Source organism: Corella eumyota, chromosome 5, assembly GCF_963082875.1.
Source record: "Corella eumyota chromosome 5, kaCorEumy4.1, whole genome shotgun sequence".
Taxonomy (NCBI): Eukaryota; Metazoa; Chordata; class Ascidiacea; order Phlebobranchia; family Corellidae; genus Corella; species Corella eumyota.
Window position 1 is genome coordinate 10,217,445 of NC_137494.1, and position 22,029 is coordinate 10,239,473.

The window sequence follows — 22,029 nt, forward strand, 5'->3', positions numbered from 1 at the left end:
TCATCTCTATCATCTCCATTTCTATCATCTTCATCTCTATCATCTCCATTTTCATTATTTGCATCTCCATCATCTCCATCTCTATCATCTCCATTTCCATCATTTCCATCTCTATCATTTCCATCTCCATCATCTCCATCTTCATCATCTCCACCTCCATAATTTCCATCTCCATCATTTCAATCACCATCATCTCTATCATCATCATCTCAATCTCTATCATCTACATTATCTCCGTATACATCATTTCCATTTTCATCATCTCCATTTCTATCATCTCCATCTCCATCATCTCCATCTCCATCTCCATCTTTATCAACTTTATCATCTCCATCTCCATCATCTCCATCATCCTCATATTCATCATCTTCATCTCCATCATCTCCAACTCCATTATCTCCGTCTTTATGATTTCCATCTCCATCATATCCATCTCTATCATATTCATCTCCATCATATCCATCTCCATCATATTCATCTCCATCATATCCAACTCCATCATATCAATCTCCATCAAATCCATCTCCATTATATCCATCTCCATCATATCCATCTCCATCATATCCATCTCCATCTTATCCATCTCCATCATATCCATCTCCTTCATATCCATCTTCATTATATCCATCTCCATCATATCCATCTCTATCATTTCCATCTCCATCATATCCATCTCCATCATATCCATCTGCATCATATCCATCTCCATCATCTCCATCTTCATCATCTCCATCATCTCCATCTCCATTATCTCCATCTCCATCATCTCCATACCCATCATCTCCATATCCTTAATCTCCATTTCCATCATCTCCTTCTCCATCATCTCCAACTCCATCATCTCCAACTCCATATCCATCATCTCCATCTCCTTCTTTTCTATCTCCATCATCTTCATCTCCATCATCTCCATATCCATCAGCTCTATCTCCATCATTTCCATCAGCTCTATCTCCATCATCTCCATCATTTCCATCTCCATCATCTTCATCTCCATTATCTCCATTTCCATCTTCTTTATCTCCATCATCTTCATCTCCATCATCTCCATATCCATCATCTCCACATCCATCATCTCCAGCTCCATCGTCTCCAACTTCATCATTTCCATCTCCATCATTTCCATCATTTCCATCTCCATCATCTCCATTTCCATCATCTCTATTTTCATCATCTCTATTTCCATCATCTCCATCTCCATCATCTCCATCATCTCCATCTCCATAATCTCCATCTCCATCATCTCCATCTCCATCATTTTTATCTACATCTTCATCATCTCCATCTCTATCATCTCCATCACTTCCACCTCCATCATCTCCACCTCCATCTCCATCATCTCCAACTTCATCATTTCCATCTCAATTATATCTATTTCCATCATCTCCATCTTCATCATCTCCATTTCCATCATCTCCATCTCCATCATCTCCATCTCTATCATTTCCATCTACATCTCCATCATCTCCATCTATATCATCTCCATCATTTCCACCTCAATCATCTCCATCTGCATCATCTCCATCTCCATCTCCATCAAACAATCTCTATCATTTCCTTCTATATCATTTACATGTATATCATTTCCATCTCCATCATCTCAATCGTCTACATCATCTCCATCTCCATCATCTCCATTTCCATCATCTCCATCATCTCCATTTCCATAATCTCCATCTCCATCATATCCATCTCCATCATATTCATTTCTATCATCTCCATCTCCATCATCTCCATCTCCATCTCCATCATATCCATCTCCATCATATCCATCTCCATCATATCCATCTCCATCATATCCATCTCCATCATATTCATATCCATCATATTCATCTCCATTATATCCATCTCCATCATATCTATCTCCATCATATCCTTCTCCATAATATCCATCTCCATCATCTCCATCTTCATCATCTCCACATCCATAATTTCCATCTCCATCATTTCAATCACCATCATCTCTATCATCATCATCTCAATCTCTATCATCATCATCTCAATCTCTATCATCTACATTATCTCCGTATACATCATTTCCATTTTCATTATCTCCATTTCTATCATCTCCATCTCCATCATCTCCATCTCCATCTTTATCAACTCTATCATCTCCATCTCCATCATCTCCATCATCTTCATATTCATCATCTTCATCTCCTTCATCTCCATCTCCATTATCTCCGTCTTTATGATTTCCATCTCCATCATATCCATCTCTATCATATTCATCTTCATCATATCCATCTCCATCATATTCATCTCCATCATATCCAACTCCATCATATCAATCTCCATCAAATCCATCTCCATTATATCCATCTCCATCATATCCATCTCCATCATATCCATCTCCATCTTATCCATCTCCATCATATCTATCTCCATCATATCCATCTTCATTATATCCATCTCCATCATATCCATCTCTATCATTTCCATCTCCATCATATCCATCTCCATCATATCCATCTGCATCATATCCATCTCCATCATCTCCATCTTCATCATCTCCATCATCTCCATCTCCATTATCTCCATCTCCATCATCTCCATATCCATCATCTCCATATCCTTAATATCCATTTCCATCATCTCCTTCTCTCCATCATCTCCAACTCCATATCCATCATCTCCATCTCCTTCTTTTCTATCTCCATCATCTTCATCTCCATCATCTCCATATCCATCAGCTCTATCTCCATCATTTCCATTAGCTCTATCTCCATCATCTCCATCATTTCTATCTCCATCATCTCCATCTCCATCATCTCCATTTCCATCTTCTCTATCTCCATCATCTTCATCCCCAACATCTCCATCATCTCCATATCCATCATCTCCACATCCATCATCTCCATCTCCATCATCTCCAACTTCATCATTTCCATCTCCATCATTTCCATCATTTCCATTTCCATCATCTCCATCTCCATCATCTCCATTTTCATCAGCTCTATTTTCATCATCTTCATCTCCATCATCTCCATCATCTCCATCATCTCCATCTCCATAATCTCCATCTCCATCATCTCCATCTCCATCATTTTTATCTACATCTTCATCATCTCCATCTCTATCATCTCCATCACTTCCACCTCCATCATTTCCACCTCCGTCTCCATCATCTCCAACTTCATCATTTCTATCTCCATCATTTCCATCATTTCCATCTCCATCATATCTATTTCCATCATCTCCATCTTCATCATCTCCATTTCCATCATTTCCATCTCCATCATCTCCATCTCCATCATCTCCATCTCCATCATTTCCATCTACATCTCCATCATCTCCATCTTTATCATCTCCATCATTTCCACCTCAATCATCTCCATCTCCATCATCTCCATCTCCACCTCCATAAAACAATCTCTATCATTTCCTTCTCCATCATTTACATGTATATCATTTCCATCTCCATCATCTCAATCGTCTACATCATCTCCATCTCCATCATCTCCATTTCCATCATCTCCATCATCTCCATTTCCATAATCTCCATCTCCATCATATCCATCTCCATCATATTCATTTCTATCATATCCATCTCCATCATCTCCATCTCCATCTCCATCTCCATCATCACCATCTCCATCTTATCCATCTCCAAAATATACATCTCCATCATATCCATCTCCATCATATCCATCTCCATCATATCCATCTCCATCATATTCATATCCATCATATTCATCTCCATTATATCCATCTCCATCATATCTATCTCCATCATATCCTTCTCCATAATATCCATCTCCATCATATCCATCTTCATCATATCTATCTCCATCATAACCATTTCTATCATATCCATCTCAATCATATCTATCTCCATCATATCCATCTCCATCATATCCATCTCCATCATATCCATTTCCATCACATCCATCTCCATCATATCCATCTCTATCATATCTATCTCCATCATATCCATCTCCATCATATCCATCTGCATCATATCCATTTCTATCATCTCCATCATCTCTATTTCCATCTTCATTTCTATCATCTCCATCATCTCTATCTCCATCATCTCCGTCTCCATCATCTTCATCTCCAACATCTCCATCTCTATCATTTCTATCATCTCCAACGCCATCGCCTCCATCTCCATCATCTCAATTTCCATCATATTCATATCCATCATCATCATCTCCATTATCTCCATCTCCATCATACCTATCTCCGTCATCCTTATATCTATTATCTTTATCACTATCATCTTCATTTCCATCATCTTCATCATCTCCATCTTCATCTCTAGCTCCATCTCCATCTCCATCATATCCATCTCTATCATATCCATCTCCATAATATCCAATTACATCATATCCATCTCCATCATATCCATCTCCATCATATCTATCTCCATCATATCCATTTCCATCATATCCATCTCAATCATATCTATCTCCATCATATTCATCTCCATCATATCCATCTCCATCATATACATCTCCATCACATCCATATCCTTTTCTATCATATCTATCTCCATCATATCCATCTCCATCATATCCATCTCCATCATATCCATCTCCATCATATCCATCTTCATCATATCTATCTCCATCATTTCAATCTCTATCAGTTCCTTTTCCATCATTTACATGTCCATCATTTCCATCTCCATCATCTTAATCGTCTACATCATCTCCATCTCCATCATCTCCATTTCCATCATCTCCATCATCTCCATTTCCATAATCTCCATCTCCATCATATTCATCATATTCATTTCCATCATATCCATCTCCATCATCTCCATCTCCATCATCTCCATCTCCATCATCACCATCTCCATCTTATCCATCTCCAATATATCCATCTCTATCATATCCATCTCCATCATATCCATCTCCATCATATTCATCTCCATCATATTCATCTCCATTATATCCATCTCCATCATATCCATCTCTATCATATCCATCTCCATCATATCCATCTCCATCATATCCATCTTCATCATATCTATCTCCATCATAACCATTTCCATCATATTCATCTCAATCATATCCATCTCCATCATATCCATCTCCATCATATCCATCTCCATCATATCCATCTCCATCATATCCATCTCCATCACATCCATCTCCATCATATCCATCATATCCATCTCTATCATATCTATCTCTATCATATCCATCTCCATCATATCCATCTGCATCATCTCCATCTCTATCATCTCCATCATCTCTATTTCCATCTTCATTTCTATCATCTTCATCGCCAACATCTCCATCTCTATCATTTCTATCATCTCCAACGCCTCCATCTCCATCATCTCAATTTCCATCATATACGTATCCATCATTTTCATCTCCATCATCTCCATTATCTCCATCTCCATCATTCCTATCTCCATCATCTTTATATCTATTATCTTTATCTCTATCATCTTCATTTTCATCATCTTCATCATCTCCATCTTCATCTCTAGCTCCATCTCCATCTCCATCATATCCATCTCCATCATATCCATCTTCATTATATCCATCTCCATCATATCTATCTCTATCATTTCCATCTCCATCATATCCATCTCCATCATATCCATCTGCATCATATCCATCTCCATCATCTCCATCTTCATCATCTCCATCTCCATTATCTCCATCTCCATCATCTCCATATCCATCATCTCCATATCCTTAATCTCCATTTCCATCATCTCCTTTTCCATCATCTCCAACTCCATCATCTCCAACTCCATATCCATCATCTCCATCTCCTTCTTTTCTATCTCCATCATCTTCATCTCCATCATCTCCATATCCATCAGCTCTATCTCCATCATTTCCATCAGCTCTATCTCCATCATCTCCATCATTTCCATCTCCATCATCTCCATCTCCATCATCTTCATTTCCATCTTCTCTATCTCCATCATCTCCATCATCTCCATATCCATCATCTCCACATCCATCTTCTCCATTTCCATCATCTCCAACTTCATCATTTCCATCTCCATCATTTCCATCATTTCCATCACCATCATCTACATCTCCATCATCTCCATATTCATCATCTCTATTTCCATCATCTCCATCTCTATCATCTCCATCATTTCCATCTCTATAATCTCCATCTCCATCATTTTTATCTACATCTTCATCATCTCCATCTCTATCATCTCCATCACTTCCACCTCCATCATCTCCACCTCCATCTCCATCATCTCCAACTTCATCATTTCCATCTCCATCATTTCCATCTCCATCATATCTATTTCCATCATCTCCATCTACTTCATCTCCATTACCATCATCTCCATCATCTCCACCTCCGTCATTTCCATCTACATCTCCATCATCTCCATCTATATCATTTCCATCATTTCCACCTCCATCATCTCCATCTCCATCATCTCCATCTCCATCATCTCCATCTCCATCATCTCCATCTCCATCATCTCCATCTCCATCATTTCAATCTCTATCATTTCCTTCTTCATCATTTACATGTCCATCATTTCCATCTCCATCATCTCAATCGTCTACATCATCTCCATCTCCATCATCTCCATTTCCATCATCTCCATTTCCATAATCTCTATCTCCATCATATCTGTCTCTATCATATCCATTTCCATCATATCCATCTCCATCATCTCCATCTCCATCATCTCCATCTCCATCATCTCCATCTCCATCATCTCCATCTCCATCATCACCATCTCCATCTTATCCATCTCCAATATATCCATCTCCATCATATCCAACTCCATCATATCCATCTCCATCATATCCATCTCCATCATATTCATCTCCATCATATTCATCTCCATCATATTCATCTCCATCATATCCATCTCCATCATATCCAACTCTATCATATCCATCTCCATCATATCCATCTTTATCATATCTATCTCCATCATAACCATTTCATTCATATCCATCTCAATCATATCCATCTCCATCATATCTATCTCCATCATATCCATCTCCATCATATCCATCTGCATCATATCCATCTTTATCATCTCCATCATCTCCATCATCTCCATTTCCAACTTCATTTCTATCATCTTCATCTCCATCATCTCTATCTCCATCATCTCCGTCTCCATCATCTTCATCTCCAACATCTCCATCTCTATCATTTCTATTATCTCCAACTCCATCGCCTCCATCTCCATCATCTCAATTTCCATCATATTCATATCCATGATCTCAATTTCCATCATATTCATATCCATCATCTTCATCTCCATCATTCCTATCTCCGTCATCTTTATATCTATTATCTTTATCTCTATCATCTTCATTTCCATCATCTTTATCATCTCCATCTTCATCTCTAGCTCCATCTCCATCTCGATCATATCCATCTCTATCATATCCATCTCCATAATATCCAATTCCATCATATCCATCTCCATCATATCCATCTCCATCATATCCATCTCCATCATATCTATCTCCATCATATCCATTTCCATCATATCCATCTCAATCATATCCATCTCCATCATATTCATCTCCTTCATATCCATCTCCATCACATCCATATCCATCATATCCATCTCTATCATATCTATCTCCATCATATCAATCTCCATCATATCCATCTGCATCATATCCATCTCTATCATCTCCATCATCTTCATCATCTCCATTTCCAACTTCATTTCCATCATCTTCATTTCCATCATCTCTATCTCCATCATCTTCGTCTCCATCATCTTCATCTCCAACATCTCCATCTCTATCATTTCTATCATCTTTAACTCCATCGCCTCCATCTCCATCATCTCAATTTCCATCATCTCCATTTCCATCATCTTCATCATCTCCATCTTCATCTCTAGCTCCATCTCCATCTCCATCATCTCCTTCACTTCTATCTCCATCTCCATCTCCATCCCCATCCCCATCCCCATCCCATATCCATCTATATCATATCTATCTCCATCATAACCATTTCATTCATATCCATCTCAATCATATCCATCTCCATCATATCTATCTCCATCATATCCATCTCCATCATATCCATCTGCATCATATCCATCTCTATCATCTCCATCATCTCCATCATCTCCATTTCCAACTTCATTTCTATCATCTTCATCTCCATCATCTCTATCTCCATCATCTCCGTCTTCATCATCTTCATCTCCAACATCTCCATCTCTATCATTTCTATTATCTCCAACTCCATCGCCTCCATCTCCATCATCTCAATTTCCATCATATTCATATCCATGATCTCAATTTCCATCATATTCATATCCATCATCTTCATCTCCATTATCTTCATCTCCATCATTCCTATCTCCTTCATCTTTATATCTATTATCTTTATCTCTATCATCTTCATTTCCATCATCTTTATCATCTCCATCTTCATCTCTAGCTCCATCTCCATCTCGATCATATCCATCTCTATCATATCCATCTCCATAATATCCAATTCCATCATATCCATCTCCATCATATCCATCTCCATCATATCCATCTCCATCATATCTATCTCCATCATATCCATTTCCATCATATCCATCTCAATCATATCCATCTCCATCATATTCATCTCCTTCATATCCATCTCCATCACATCCATATCCATCATATCCATCTCTATCATATCTATCTCCATCATATCCATCTCCATCATATCCATCTCCATCATATTCATTTCTATCATCTCCACCTCCATCATCTCCATCTCCATCTCCATCATATCCATCTCCATCATATCCATCTCCATCATATCCATCTCCATCATATCCATCTCCATCATATCCATCTCCATCATATTCATATCCATCATATTCATCTCCATTATATCCATCTCCATCATATCTATCTCCATCATTTCCTTCTCCATAATATCCATCTCCATCATCTCCATCTTCATCATCTCCACATCCATAATTTCCATCTCCATCATTTCAATCACCATCATCTCTATCATCATCATCTCAATCTCTATCATCATCATCTCAATCTCTATCATCTACATTATCTCCGTATACATCATTTCCATTTTCATTATCTCCATTTCTATCATCTCCATCTCCATCATCTCCATCTCCATCTTTATCAACTCTATCATCTCCATCTCCATCATCTCCATCATCTTCATATTCATCATCTTCATCTCCTTCATCTCCATCTCCATTATCTCCGTCTTTATGATTTCCATCTCCATCATATCCATCTCTATCATATTCATCTCCATCATATCCATCTCCATCATATTCATCTCCATCATATCCAACTCCATCATATCAATCTCCATCAAATCCATCTCCATTATATCCATCTCCATCATATCCATCTCCATCATATCCATGTCCATCTTATCCATCTCCATCATATCTATCTCCATCATATCCATCTTCATTATATCCATCTCCATCATATCCATCTCTATCATTTCCATCTCCATCATATCCATCTCCATCATATCCATCTGCATCATATCCATCTCCATCATCTCCATCTTCATCATCTCCATCATCTCCATCTCCATTATCTCCATCTCCATCATCTCCATATCCATCATCTCCATATCCTTAATATCCATTTCCATCATCTCCTTCTCTCCATCATCTCCAACTCCATATCCATCATCTCCATCTCCTTCTTTTCTATCTCCATCATCTTCATCTCCATCATCTCCATATCCATCAGCTCTATCTCCATCATTTCCATCAGCTCTATCTCCATCATCTCCATCATTTCTATCTCCATCATCTCCATCTCCATCATCTCCATTTCCATCTTCTCTATCTCCATCATCTTCATCCCCAACATCTCCATCATCTCCATATCCATCATCTCCACATCTATCATCTCCATCTCCATCATCTCCAACTTCATCATTTCCATCTCCATCATTTCCATCATTTCCATCTCCATCATCTCCATCTCCATCATCTCCATTTTCATCATCTCTATTTCCATCATCTTCATCTCCATCATCTCCATCATCTCCATCATCTCCATCTCCATAATCTCCATCTCCATCATCTCCATCTCCATCATTTTTATCTACATCTTCATCATCTCCATCTCTATCATCTCCATCACTTCCACCTCCATCATTTCCACCTCCGTCTCCATCATCTCCAACTTCATCATTTCTATCTCCATCATTTCCATCATTTCCATCTCCATCATATCTATTTCCATCATCTCCATCTTCATCATCTCCATTTCCATCATTTCCATCTCCATCATCTCCATCTCCATCATTTCCATCTACATCTCCATCATCTCCATCTTTATCATCTCCATCATTTCCACCTCAATCATCTCCATCTCCATCATCTCCATCTCCACCTCCATAAAACAATCTCTATCATTTCCTTCTCCATCATTTACATGTATATCATTTCCATCTCCATCATCTCAATCGTCTACATCATCTCCATCTCCATCATCTCCATTTCCATCATCTCCATCATCTCCATTTCCATAATCTCCATCTCCATCATATCCATCTCCATCATATTCATTTCTATCATATCCATCTCCATCATCTCCATCTCCATCTCCATCTCCATCATCACCATCTCCATCTTATCCATCTCCAAAATATACATCTCCATCATATCCATCTCCATCATATCCATCTCCATCATATCCATCTCCATCATATTCATATCCATCATATTCATCTCCATTATATCCATCTCCATCATATCTATCTCCATCATATCCTTCTCCATAATATCCATCTCCATCATATCCATCTTCATCATATCTATCTCCATCATAACCATTTCTATCATATCCATCTCAATCATATCTATCTCCATCATATCCATCTCCATCATATCCATCTCCATCATATCCATTTCCATCACATCCATCTCCATCATATCCATCTCTATCATATCTATCTCCATCATATCCATCTCCATCATATCCATCTGCATCATATCCATTTCTATCATCTCCATCATCTCTATTTCCATCTTCATTTCTATCATCTCCATCATCTCTATCTCCATCATCTCCGTCTCCATCATCTTCATCTCCAACATCTCCATCTCTATCATTTCTATCATCTCCAACGCCATCGCCTCCATCTCCATCATCTCAATTTCCATCATATTCATATCCATCATCATCATCTCCATTATCTCCATCTCCATCATACCTATCTCCGTCATCCTTATATCTATTATCTTTATCACTATCATCTTCATTTCCATCATCTTCATCATCTCCATCTTCATCTCTAGCTCCATCTCCATCTCCATCATATCCATCTCTATCATATCCATCTCCATAATATCCAATTACATCATATCCATCTCCATCATATCCATCTCCATCATATCTATCTCCATCATATCCATTTCCATCATATCCATCTCAATCATATCTATCTCCATCATATTCATCTCCATCATATCCATCTCCATCATATACATCTCCATCACATCCATATCCTTTTCTATCATATCTATCTCCATCATATCCATCTCCATCATATCCATCTCCATCATATCCATCTCCATCATATCCATCTTCATCATATCTATCTCCATCATTTCAATCTCTATCAGTTCCTTTTCCATCATTTACATGTCCATCATTTCCATCTCCATCATCTTAATCGTCTACATCATCTCCATCTCCATCATCTCCATTTCCATCATCTCCATCATCTCCATTTCCATAATCTCCATCTCCATCATATTCATCATATTCATTTCCATCATATCCATCTCCATCATCTCCATCTCCATCATCTCCATCTCCATCATCACCATCTCCATCTTATCCATCTCCAATATATCCATCTCTATCATATCCATCTCCATCATATCCATCTCCATCATATTCATCTCCATCATATTCATCTCCATTATATCCATCTCCATCATATTCATCTCTATCATATCCATCTCCATCATATCCATCTCCATCATATCCATCTTCATCATATCTATCTCCATCATAACCATTTCCATCATATTCATCTCAATCATATCCATCTCCATCATATCCATCTCCATCATATCCATCTCCATCATATCCATCTCCATCATATCCATCTCCATCACATCCATCTCCATCATATCCATCATATCCATCTCTATCATATCTATCTCTATCATATCCATCTCCATCATATCCATCTGCATCATATCCATCTCTATCATCTCCATCATCTCTATTTCCATCTTCATTTCTATCATCTTCATCGCCAACATCTCCATCTCTATCATTTCTATCATCTCCAACGCCTCCATCTCCATCATCTCAATTTCCATCATATACGTATCCATCATTTTCATCTCCATCATCTCCATTATCTCCATCTCCATCATTCCTATCTCCATCATCTTTATATCTATTATCTTTATCTCTATCATCTTCATTTTCATCATCTTCATCATCTCCATCTTCATCTCTAGCTCCATCTCCATCTCCATCATATCCATCTCCATCATATCCATCTTCATTATATCCATATCCATCATATCTATCTCTATCATTTCCATCTCCATCATATCCATCTCCATCATATCCATCTGCATCATATCCATCTCCATCATCTCCATCTTCATCATCTCCATCTCCATTATCTCCATCTCCATCATCTCCATATCCATCATCTCCATATCCTTAATCTCCATTTCCATCATCTCCTTTTCCATCATCTCCAACTCCATCATCTCCAACTCCATATCCATCATCTCCATCTCCTTCTTTTCTATCTCCATCATCTTCATCTCCATCATCTCCATATCCATCAGCTCTATCTCCATCATTTCCATCAGCTCTATCTCCATCATCTTCATCATTTCCATCTCCATCATCTCCATCTCCATCATCTTCATTTCCATCTTCTCTATCTCCATCATCTCCATCATCTCCATATCCATCATCTCCACATCCATCTTCTCCATTTCCATCATCTCCAACTTCATCATTTCCATCTCCATCATTTCCATCATTTCCATCACCATCATCTACATCTCCATCATCTCCATATTCATCATCTCTATTTCCATCATCTCCATCTCTATCATCTCCATCATTTCCATCTCTATAATCTCCATCTCCATCATTTTTATCTACATCTTCATCATCTCCATCTCTATCATCTCCATCACTTCCACCTCCATCATCTCCACCTCCATCTCCATCATCTCCAACTTCATCATTTCCATCTCCATCATTTCCATCTCCATCATATCTATTTTCATCATCTCCATCTACTTCATCTCCATTACCATCATCTCCATCATCTCCACCTCCGTCATTTCCATCTACATCTCCATCATCTCCATCTATATCATTTCCATCATTTCCACCTCCATCATCTCCATCTCCATCATCTCCATCTCCATCATCTCCATCTCCATCATCTCCATCTCCATCATTTCAATCTCTATCATTTCCTTCTTCATCATTTACATGTCCATCATTTCCATCTCCATCATCTCAATCGTCTACATCATCTCCATCTCCATCATCTCCATTTCCATCATCTCCATTTCCATAATCTCTATCTCCATCATATCTGTCTCTATCATATCCATTTCCATCATATCCATCTCCATCATCTCCATCTCCATCATCTCCATCTCCATCATCTCCATCTCCATCATCTCCATCTCCATCATCACCATCTCCATCTTATCCATCTCCAATATATCCATCTCCATCATATCCAACTCCATCATATCCATCTCCATCATATCCATCTCCATCATATTCATCTCCATCATATTCATCTCCATCATATTCATCTCCATCATATCCATCTCCATCATATCCAACTCCATCATATCCATCTCCATCATATCCATCTTTATCATATCTATCTCCATCATAACCATTTCATTCATATCCATCTCAATCATATCCATCTCCATCATATCTATCTCCATCATATCCATCTCCATCATATCCATCTGCATCATATCCATCTTTATCATCTCCATCATCTCCATCATCTCCATTTCCAACTTCATTTCTATCATCTTCATCTCCATCATCTCTATCTCCATCATCTCCGTCTCCATCATCTTCATCTCCAACATCTCCATCTCTATCATTTCTATTATCTCCAACTCCATCGCCTCCATCTCCATCATCTCAATTTCCATCATATTCATATCCATGATCTCAATTTCCATCATATTCATATCCATCATCTTCATCTCCATCATTCCTATCTCCGTCATCTTTATATCTATTATCTTTATCTCTATCATCTTCATTTCCATCATCTTTATCATCTCCATCTTCATCTCTAGCTCCATCTCCATCTCGATCATATCCATCTCTATCATATCCATCTCCATAATATCCAATTCCATCATATCCATCTCCATCATATCCATCTCCATCATATCCATCTCCATCATATCTATCTCCATCATATCCATTTCCATCATATCCATCTCAATCATATCCATCTCCATCATATTCATCTCCTTCATATCCATCTCCATCACATCCATATCCATCATATCCATCTCTATCATATCTATCTCCATCATATCCATCTCCATCATATCCATCTGCATCATATCCATCTCTATCATCTCCATCATCTTCATCATCTCCATTTCCAACTTCATTTCCATCATCTTCATCTCCATCATCTCTATCTCCATCATCTTCGTCTCCATCATCTTCATCTCCAACATCTCCATCTCTATCATTTCTATCATCTTTAACTCCATCGCCTCCATCTCCATCATCTCAATTTCCATCATCTCCATTTCCATCATCTTCATCATCTCCATCTTCATCTCTAGCTCCATCTCCATCTCCATCATCTCCTTCACTTCTATCTCCATCTCCATCTCCATCCCCATCCCCATCCCCATCCCCATCCCATATCCATCTATATCATATCTATCTCCATCATAACCATTTCATTCATATCCATCTCAATCATATCCATCTCCATCATATCTATCTCCATCATATCCATCTCCATCATATCCATCTGCATCATATCCATCTCTATCATCTCCATCATCTCCATCATCTCCATTTCCAACTTCATTTCTATCATCTTCATCTCCATCATCTCTATCTCCATCATCTCCGTCTTCATCATCTTCATCTCCAGCATCTCCATCTCTATCATTTCTATTATCTCCAACTCCATCGCCTCCATCTCCATCATCTCAATTTCCATCATATTCATATCCATGATCTCAATTTCCATCATATTCATATCCATCATCTTCATCTCCATTATCTTCATCTCCATCATTCCTATCTCCTTCATCTTTATATCTATTATCTTTATCTCTATCATCTTCATTTCCATCATCTTTATCATCTCCATCTTCATCTCTAGCTCCATCTCCATCTCGATCATATCCATCTCTATCATATCCATCTCCATAATATCCAATTCCATCATATCCATCTCCATCATATCCATCTCCATCATATCCATCTCCATCATATCTATCTCCATCATATCCATTTCCATCATATCCATCTCAATCATATCCATCTCCATCATATTCATCTCCTTCATATCCATCTCCATCACATCCATATCCATCATATCCATCTCTATCATATCTATCTCCATCATATCCATCTCCATCATATCCATCTGCATCATATCCATCTCTATCATCTCCATCATCTTCATCATCTCCATTTCCAACTTCATTTCCATCATCTTCATCTCCATCATCTCTATCTCCATCATCTTCGTCTCCATCATCTTCATCTCCAACATCTCCATCTCTATCATTTCTATCATCTTTAACTCCATCGCCTCCATCTCCATCATCTCAATTTCCATCATCTCCATTTCCATCATCTTCATCATCTCCATCTTCATCTCTAGCTCCATCTCCATCTCCATCATCTCCTTCACTTCTATCTCCATCTCCATCTCCATCCCCATCCCCATCCCCATCCCCATCATCGCAGATACTAAGACAATAACAATTTTATTGACATCACATGATAAAGAAAAAAATGAGTTTTAATAATAAAAACAATAAAATTCCTCCAAACATTTGTGATGGTCGCAAGTATAGAACTTTCGTGTGTAACAAAGCGAAGATATTAAAAGTGCTTTTGATTAAATGTGACTTTATTTACCAAGGTAAACGTACTTGCTTAATAGCGGTACATATACTAAAATTGGAACGATACAGAGAAGATTAGCATGGCCCCTGCTGCAAGGATGACACGCAAAATCATGAAGCGTTCTATATTTTTATTACCGTTGAAAAAGAATTTTTTTAATTTGAAAAAACAAATCTGTGATTTCTAAATGAAAATTTAACTTAGATTAGGCGATAATCGTTACAGCATAATATAAAAAAAAAAAAACTAGATTTATTTGATAAATAAAATATGGTTTAAAATTCTTTGATAATAAATAAGTTAAAAAAAAATTTAAACAAAAATGTATTATTAAAATTGTACAAAAAAAGCTATAAGTAAAAAAATTGAAAAAATTTATATAAAACAAAACAGATACTAAGACAATAACAATTTTATTGACATCACATGATAAAGAAAAAAATGAGTATTAATAATAAACACAATAAAATTCTTCCAAACACTTGTGATGGTCGCAAGTATAGAATTTTCGTCTGTAACAAACCGAAGATATTAAAAGTGCTTTTGATTAAATGTGACTTTATTTACCAAGGTAAACGTACTTGCTTAATAGCGGTACATATACTAAAATTGGAACGATACAGAGAAGATTAGCTTGGCCCCTGCGCAAAGATGACACGCAAATTCGTGAAGCGTTCCATATTTTTATTACCGTTGAAAAAGAGTTTTTTTAATTTAAAAAACAAATCTGTGATTTCTAAAGAAAAATTTAACCAAGTTTAGGCGATAATCGGTACAGCATAATATAAAAGCAAACTACATTTATTTGATAAATAAAATATGGTTTAAAATTATTTGATATTAAATAAGTTAAAAAAAAATTTAAACAAAAATGTATTATTAAAATTGTACAAAAAAAGCTATAAGTAAAAAAATTTAAAAAATTTATATAAAACAAAACAGATACTAAGACAATAACAATTTTATTGACATCACATAATAAAGAAAAAAATGAGTTTTAATAATAAAAACAATAAAATTCCTCCAAACATTTGTGATGGTCGCAAGTATAGAATTTTCGTGTGTAACAAAGCGAAGATATTAAAAGTGCTTTTGATTAAATGTGACTTTATTTACCAAGGTAAACGTACTTGCTTAATAGCGGTACATATACTAAAATTGGAACGATACAGAGAAGATTAGCATGGCCCCTGCTGCAAGGATGACACGCAAAATCATGAAGCGTTCTATATTTTTATTACCGTTGAAAAAGAATTTTTTTAATTTGAAAAAACAAATCTGTGATTTCTAAATGAAAATTTAACTTAGATTAGGCGATAATCGTTACAGCATAATATAAAAAAAAAAAAACTAGATTTATTTGATAAATAAAATATGGTTTAAAATTCTTTGATAATAAATAAGTTAAAAAAAAATTTAAACAAAAATGTATTATTAAAATTGTACAAAAAAAGCTATAAGTAAAAAAATTGAAAAAATTTATATAAAACAAAACAGATACTAAGACAATAACAATTTTATTGACATCACATGATAAAGAAAAAAATGAGTATTAATAATAAACACAATAAAATTCTTCCAAACACTTGTGATGGTCGCAAGTATAGAATTTTCGTCTGTAACAAACCGAAGATATTAAAAGTGCTTTTGATTAAATGTGACTTTATTTACCAAGGTAAACGTACTTGCTTAATAGCGGTACATATACTAAAATTGGAACGATACAGAGAAGATTAGCTTGGCCCCTGCGCAAAGATGACACGCAAATTCGTGAAGCGTTCCATATTTTTATTACTGTTGAAAAAGAGTTTTTTTAATTTAAAAAACAAATCTGTGATTTCTAAAGAAAAATTTAACCAAGTTTAGGCGATAATCGGTACAGCATAATATAAAAGCAAACTACATTTATTTGATAAATAAAATATGGTTTAAAATTATTTGATATTAAATAAGTTAAAAAAAAATTTAAACAAAAATGTATTATTAAAATTGTACAAAAAAAGCTATAAGTAAAAAAATTTAAAAAATTTATATAAAACAAAACAGATACTAAGACAATAACAATTTTATTGACATCACATAATAAAGAAAAAAATGAGTTTTAATAATAAAAACAATAAAATTCCTCCAAACATTTGTGATGGTCGCAAGTATAGAATTTTCGTGTGTAACAAAGCGAAGATATTAAAAGTGCTTTTGATTAAATGTGACTTTATTTACCAAGGTAAACGTACTTGCTTAATAGCGGTACATATACTAAAATTGGAACGATACAGAGAAGATTAGCATGGCCCCTGCTGCAAGGATGACACGCAAAATCATGAAGCGTTCTATATTTTTATTACCGTTGAAAAAGAATTTTTTTAATTTGAAAAAACAAATCTGTGATTTCTAAATAAAAATTTAACTAAGATTAGGCGATAATCGTTACAGCATAATATAAAAAAAAAAACTAGATTTATTTGAAAAATAAAATATGGTTTAAAATTCTTTGATAATAAATAAGTTAAAAAAAAATTTTAAACAAAAATGTATTATTAAAATTGTACAAAAAAAGCTATAAGTAAAAAAATTGAAAAAATTTATATAAAACAAAACAGATACTAAGACAATAACAAATTTCTTGACATTACATGATAAAGAAAAAAATGAGTTTTAATAATAAAAACAATAAAATTCCTCCAAACATTTGTGATGGTCGCAAGTATAGAATTTTCGTGTGTAACAAAGCGAAGATATTAAAAGTGCTTTTGATTAAATGTGACTTTATTTACCAAAGAAAACGTACTTGCTTAATAGCGGTACATATACTAAAATTGGAACGATACAGAGAAGATTAGCATGGCCCCTGCGCAAGGATGACACGCAAAATCGTGAAGCGTTCCATATATTTATTACCGTTGAAAAAGAGTTTTTTTAATTTAAAAAACAAATCTGTGATTTCTAAATGAAAATTTAACTAGTTTAGGCGATACTCGATACAGCATAATATAAAAGCAAACTAGATTTATTTGATAAATAAATTATGGTTTAAATTTATTTGATATTAAATAAGTTAAAAAAAAATTTAAACAAAAATTTATTATTAAAATTGTACAAAAAAGCTATAAGTAAAAATATTGAAAAAAATTATATCAAACAAAACAGATACTAAGACAATAACAATTTTATTGACATCACATGATAAAGAAAAAAATGAGTTTTAATAATAAAAACAATAAAATTCCTCCAAACATTTGTGATAGTCGCAAGTATAGAATTTTCGTCTGTAACAAACCGAAGATATTAAAAGTGCTTTTGATTAAATGTGACTTTATTTACCAAGGTAAACGTACTTGCTTAATAGCGGTACATATACTAAAATTAGAGCGATACAGAGAAGATTAGCTTGGCCCCTGCGCAAAGATGACACGCAAATTCGTGAAGCGTTCTATATTTTTATTACCGTTGAAAAAGAGTTTTTTTAATTTAAAAAACAAATCTGTGATTTCTAAATGAAAATTTAACTAGTTTAGGCGATAATCGTAACAGCATAATATAAAAGCACACTACATTTATTTGATAAATAAAATATGGTTTAAAATTCTTTGATAATAAATAAGTTAAAAAAAAATTTAAACAAAAATGTATTATTAAAGTTGTACAAAAAAAGCTATAAGTAAAAAAATTATATAAAACAAAACAGATACTAAGACAATAACAATTTTATTGACATCACATGATAAAGAAAAAAATGAGTTTTAATAATAAAAACAATAAAATTCCTCCAAACACTTGTGATGGTCGCAAGTATAGAATTTGTGTCTGTAACAAAGCGAAGATTTTAAAAGTGCTTTTGATTAAATGTGACTTTATTTACCAAGGTAAACGTACTTGCTTAATAGCGGTACATATACTTAAATTGGATCGATACAGAGAAGATTAGCATGGCCCCTGCGCAAGGATGACACGCAAAATCGTGAAGCGTTCCATATTTTTATTACCGTTGAAAAAGAGTTTTTTTAATTTAAAAAACAAATCTGTGATTTCTAAATGAAAATTTAACTAAGATTAGGCGATAATTGTTACAGCATAATATAAAAAAACAAACTAGATTTATTTGATAAATAAAATATGGTTTAAAATTCTTTGATAATAAATAAGTTTAAAAAAAATTTAAACAAAAATGTATTATTAAAATTGTACAAAAAAAGCTATAAGTAAAAAAATTGAAAAAATTTATATAAAACAAAACAGATACTAAGACAATAACAATTTTATTAACATCACATGATAAAGAAAAAAATGAGTTTTAATAATAAAAACAATAAAATTCCTCCAAACATTTGTGATGGTTGCAAGTATAGAATTTTCGTGTGTAACAAACCGAAGATATTAAAAGTGCTTTTGATTAAATGTGACTTTATTTACCAAAGAAAACGTACTTGCTTAATAGCGGTACATATACTAAAATTGGAACGATACAGAGAAGATTAGCATGGCCCCTGCGCAAGGATGACACGCAAAATCGTGAAGCGTTCCATATATTTATTACCGTTGAAAAAGAGTTTTTTTAATTTAAAAAACAAATCTGTGATTTCTAAATAAAAATTTAACTAGTTTAGGCGATACTCGATACAGCATAATATAAAAGCAAACTAGATTTATTTGATAAATAAATTATGGTTTAAAATTATTTGATATTAAATAAGTTAAAAAAAAATTTAAACAAAAATGTATTATTAAAATTGTACAAAAAAGCTATAAGTAAAAATATTAAAAAATTATATCAAACAAAACAGATACTAAGACAATAACAATTTTATTGACATCACATGATAAAAAAAAAATTGAGTTTTAATAATAAAAACAATAAAATTCCTCCAAACATTTGTGATGGTCGCAAGTATAGAATTTTCGTGTGTAACAAAGCGAAGATATTAAAAGTGCTTTTGATTAAATGTGACTTTATTTACTAAGGTAAACGTACTTGCTTAATAGCGGTACATATACTAAAATTGGAACGATACCGAGAAGATTAGCATGGCCCCTGCTGCAAGGATGACACGCAAAATCATGAAGCGTTCTATATTTTTATTACCGTTGAAAAAGAATTTTTTTAATTTGAAAAAACAAATCTGTGATTTCTAAATGAAAATTTAACTAAGATTAGGCGATAATCGTTACAGCATAATATATAAAAACAAACTAGATTTATTTGATAAATAAAATATGGTTTAAAATTCTTTGATAATAAATAAGTTAAAAAAAAATTTAAACAAAAATGTACTATTAAAATTGTACAAAAAAAGCTATAAGTAAAAAAATTGAAAAAATTTATATAAAACAAAACAGATACTAAGACAATAACAATTTTATTGACATCACATGATAAAGAAAAAAATGAGTTTTAATAATAAAAACAATAAAATTCCTCCAAACATTTGTGATGGTCGCAAGTATAGAATTTTCGTGTGTAACAAACCGAAGATATTAAAAGTGCTTTTGATTAAATGTGACTTTATTTACCAAAGAAAACGTACTTGCTTAATAGCGGTACATATACTAAAATTGGAACGATACAGAGAAGATTAGCATGGCCCCTGCGCAAGGATGACACGCAAAATCGTGAAGCGTTCCATATATTTATTACCGTTGAAAAAGAGTTTTTTTAATTTAAAAAACAAATCTGTGATTTCTAAATGAAAATTTAACTAGTTTAGGCGATACTCGATACAGCATAATATAAAAGCAAACTAGATTTATTTGATAAATAAATTATGGTTTAAAATTATTTGATATTAAATAAGTTAAAAAAAAATTTAAACAAAAATGTATTATTAAAATTGTACAAAAAAGCTATAAGTAAAAATATTAAAATATTATATCAAACAAAACAGATACTAAGACAATAACAATTTTATTGACATCACATGATAAAGAAAAAAATGAGTTTTAATAATAAAAACAATAAAATTCCTCCAAACAT

At 34.4% G+C, this 22,029-nt stretch overlaps 11 non-coding genes across 11 annotated transcripts; all 11 read left to right on the forward strand.

Annotated features, from left to right (window-relative positions):
- The first annotated feature begins 16,083 nt into the window (after positions 1–16,083).
- Positions 16,084–16,193, forward strand: LOC145754102 (U6 spliceosomal RNA). Its single transcript, XR_014284010.1, has one exon. It is a non-coding gene; the product is annotated as a U6 spliceosomal RNA (small nuclear RNA).
- Positions 16,194–16,638: 445 nt separating this feature from the next.
- LOC145754100 (U6 spliceosomal RNA) lies at positions 16,639–16,747 on the forward strand. The gene has a single exon (XR_014284008.1). It is a non-coding gene; the product is annotated as a U6 spliceosomal RNA (small nuclear RNA).
- Positions 16,748–17,187: 440 nt separating this feature from the next.
- LOC145754103 (U6 spliceosomal RNA) lies at positions 17,188–17,297 on the forward strand. The gene has a single exon (XR_014284011.1). It is a non-coding gene; the product is annotated as a U6 spliceosomal RNA (small nuclear RNA).
- Positions 17,298–17,742: 445 nt separating this feature from the next.
- Positions 17,743–17,851, forward strand: LOC145754101 (U6 spliceosomal RNA). Its single transcript, XR_014284009.1, has one exon. It is a non-coding gene; the product is annotated as a U6 spliceosomal RNA (small nuclear RNA).
- Positions 17,852–18,291: 440 nt separating this feature from the next.
- On the forward strand, positions 18,292–18,401 carry LOC145754105 (U6 spliceosomal RNA). The gene has a single exon (XR_014284013.1). It is a non-coding gene; the product is annotated as a U6 spliceosomal RNA (small nuclear RNA).
- A 444-nt stretch (positions 18,402–18,845) lies between these two features.
- Positions 18,846–18,954, forward strand: LOC145753984 (U6 spliceosomal RNA). The gene has a single exon (XR_014283899.1). It is a non-coding gene; the product is annotated as a U6 spliceosomal RNA (small nuclear RNA).
- Positions 18,955–19,392: 438 nt separating this feature from the next.
- LOC145754206 (U6 spliceosomal RNA) lies at positions 19,393–19,501 on the forward strand. Its single transcript, XR_014284103.1, has one exon. It is a non-coding gene; the product is annotated as a U6 spliceosomal RNA (small nuclear RNA).
- A 429-nt stretch (positions 19,502–19,930) lies between these two features.
- Positions 19,931–20,039, forward strand: LOC145754042 (U6 spliceosomal RNA). The gene has a single exon (XR_014283952.1). It is a non-coding gene; the product is annotated as a U6 spliceosomal RNA (small nuclear RNA).
- A 442-nt stretch (positions 20,040–20,481) lies between these two features.
- On the forward strand, positions 20,482–20,590 carry LOC145753985 (U6 spliceosomal RNA). The gene has a single exon (XR_014283900.1). It is a non-coding gene; the product is annotated as a U6 spliceosomal RNA (small nuclear RNA).
- A 436-nt stretch (positions 20,591–21,026) lies between these two features.
- Positions 21,027–21,136, forward strand: LOC145754172 (U6 spliceosomal RNA). The gene has a single exon (XR_014284076.1). It is a non-coding gene; the product is annotated as a U6 spliceosomal RNA (small nuclear RNA).
- Positions 21,137–21,579: 443 nt separating this feature from the next.
- Positions 21,580–21,688, forward strand: LOC145753986 (U6 spliceosomal RNA). The gene has a single exon (XR_014283901.1). It is a non-coding gene; the product is annotated as a U6 spliceosomal RNA (small nuclear RNA).
- Positions 21,689–22,029: the final 341 nt, after the last annotated feature.